Here is a 3,227-nt window from a genome sequence, read left to right on the forward strand (position 1 = left end):
TTACAGTTTCTATTTCACTATTGCCTTCTAAGTACATATCTAACTTGAAGCTAAAATGAATCAAATTCATTTCTTCCTTGTCTGAGGCTGCAGAAAATATTATTATTGTCTCATAGGTCACCAGCTATTCTAGTTGTTTGCTGAACTTAATGGTATTCTGAAGGATATCTGGCTCTCTGCTTAAACAGCAAACCGACGTCCTCATGTCTAAGCTTAATAGTATGTAAAGAATACTACTGGAGATATTTAATATGTCCCTCCTTGTTTTGTGTTTATAAATAGCATACCCTCGGGTACTAATTAGGTGGAAGATATTGTATATATTTATCAAATACTGATGTGTTGTTGTTCCACACAAATAAATTTATGGTCAAGACAAAAGTTGTTCAGGAACCGATTATGAGCTGCATATTTCTAGTTGTATATGAAATAGCAAATATTTCAGAAGAAAATGTAATGGGTTTGTTGACATCTATTCCTTGGTTGCTATAGTTCCAATGATATCTGATATTTCCTTATTAAATCCTTTTCTGAAGCAGAGAGTGATGGCACATACCTGTAATCCTAGCAGTAGAGAGGAGACAGGAGAATTAGAAATTCAAGGTCCTTGAAAGAAAAATTCTCAAATTATATGGATAAACAAAAGATCCAGGAAAGCCAAGACAACCCTGTACAATAAAGGAACTTCCGGAGGCATCACCATCCCTGACTTCAAGCTCTATTATAGAGCTATAGTCCTGAAAATAGCTTGGTATTGGCACAAAAATAGACAGGTAGACCAATGCAATCAAATTGAAAATCCTGATAGTAACCCATACACCTATGAACTCCTGATTTTTGAAAAAGAAGCTAAAAATACTGGCCCTTTCAGAAGAGAAGGTAGGTGGTACCATCGAACGAATTGGTACAGGAGACCACTTCCTGAACATAACACCAGTAGCACAGACACTGAGATCGACAATTGATAAATGGGACGTCCTGAAACTGAAAAGCTTCTGTAAGGCAAAGAACACAGTCAACAAGACAAAACGGCACCCACAGAATGGGAAAAGTTATTCACCAACCCCACATCTGACAAAGGATTGATTTCCAAAATATACAAAGAACACAAGAAGCTAGTCTCCAAAACACCAACTAATCCAATTTAAAAGTGGGGTACAGAACTAAATAGACAATTCTCAATAGAAGAATCTAAAATGGCTGAAAGACACATAAGAAAGTGCTCAACATCCTTAGCCATCAGGGAAATGCAAATCAAAACAACTCTGAGATACCATCTTACTCCTGTCAGAATGGCTAAAGTAAAAAACACCAACAACAGTTTATGCTGGAGAGGATGTGGAGAAAGGGGAACACTCCTCCACTGCTGGTGGGAGTGCCAACTCCTACAGCCACTTTGAAAATCAGTATGGCGGTTCCTCAGGAAAATGGGAATCAATCTACCACAAGATCCAGCAATTCCACTCTTAGGCATATGCCCAAAAGATGCACATTCATACAACAAGGACATCTGTTCAACCATGCTCACAGCAGCATTATTTGTTTTTTTCATCACATATTTGAGTTTCAATTAGCTTATATATATATATATATATATATATATATATTTATATTTATATAAAAAGAGCAATAATGGAAATACGTTATGCATCAATAGCAGCAACACCTTTTCCAGGTTCTGCAGTCCTTTGAACAAAATTGTAGAGACATCCAGCAACTCCATTTTTAAAAAAACAAAAAACAAACAAAAACAAACAAACAAACAAACAAACAAACAACAACAAAGTATAAAACAAAATCCCAGAAAACAGCACAGTTCTGTTACTCTTGTGATGCTTGGCACCATTTTTTTTAAATTAGTTTCTCAGTCATCATCTGGGAGGAAACCATTCTGAGCAACATCATTAAAAACAGTTCTGATAAAGCATGGTCACTACTATGTATCATAAAGTAGGTCCACATATGAGTGAGTACATATCATGTTTGTCTTTTTGTGATTGGGTTACCTCGCTCAGAATGGTTTCTTCTAGTTCCATCCATTTTCCTGCAAATTTCAAGATTCCATTGTTTTTTTTCTGCTGAGTAGTACTCCATTGTGTAAATGTAACACATTTTCTCTATCCATTCTTCAGTTGAGGGGCATCTAGGCTGCTTCCAGTTTCTGGCTATTACAAATAATGCTGCTATGAACATGGTTGAACATATGACCTTGTTATATGAATGTGCTTCTTTTGGTTATATGCCTAGGAGTGGAATTGCTGGATCTTGTGGTAGACTCATTCCCATTTTCTTGAGGAGTCGCCATACTGATTTCCAAAGTGGCTGTATAAGTTGGCACTCCCACCAGCAGTGGAGGAGTGTTCCTCTTTCTCCGTATCCTCTCCAGCATAATCTGTCATTGGTATTTTTGATTTTAGCCATTCTGACAGGAATAAGATGGTATCTCAAAGTTGTTTTGATTTGCATTTCCCTGATGACTAAGGATGTTGAACACTTTCTTATGTGTCTTTCAGTAATTTTATATTCCTCTATTGAGAATTGTCTATTTAGTTCTGTACCCCACTTTTTAATTGGATTGTATGGTGTTTTGGAGACTAGCTTCTTGAGTTCTTTGTATATTTTGGAGATCAGCCCTCTCTGTCAGATGTGGAGTTGGTGAATATCTTTTCCCAGTCTGTGGGCTGCCGTTTAGTCTTGTTGACTGTCTCCTTTGCCTTACAGAAGCTTCTCAGTTTCAGGTGGTCCCATTTATCAATTGTTGACCCCAGTGTCTGTGCTACTGGTGTAATGTTCAGGAAGCAGTCTCCTGTACTGATTAATTCAAGGGTATTTCCCACTTTGTCTTCTAATAGGTTCAGTGTAGCTGGATTTATGTTGAGATCTTTGATCCATTTTGACTTAAGTTTTGTGCAAGGCGATAGACTTGGGTCTAACTGCAGTCTTCTACATACTGCAACCAGTTATGCCAGCACCATTTGTTGAAGATGTTCTCTTTGTTCCATCGTTTAAATTTGGATTGTTTGTCAAAAATCAGGTGTTCATAGGTGTGTGGGGTAATATCAGGGTTTTTGATTCTATTCCATTCATCTACCAATCTATTTTTGTGCCAATACCAAGCTGTTTTCAGGACTATAGCTCTGTAATAGAGCTTGAAGTCAGGGATGGTGATGCCTCCAGAAGTTCCTTTATTGTATAGGGATGATTTGGCTATCCTGGGTCTTTTGTTT

Source organism: Cricetulus griseus, chromosome X (assembly GCF_003668045.3).
Source record: "Cricetulus griseus strain 17A/GY chromosome X, alternate assembly CriGri-PICRH-1.0, whole genome shotgun sequence".
Classification (NCBI taxonomy): domain Eukaryota; kingdom Metazoa; phylum Chordata; class Mammalia; order Rodentia; family Cricetidae; genus Cricetulus; species Cricetulus griseus.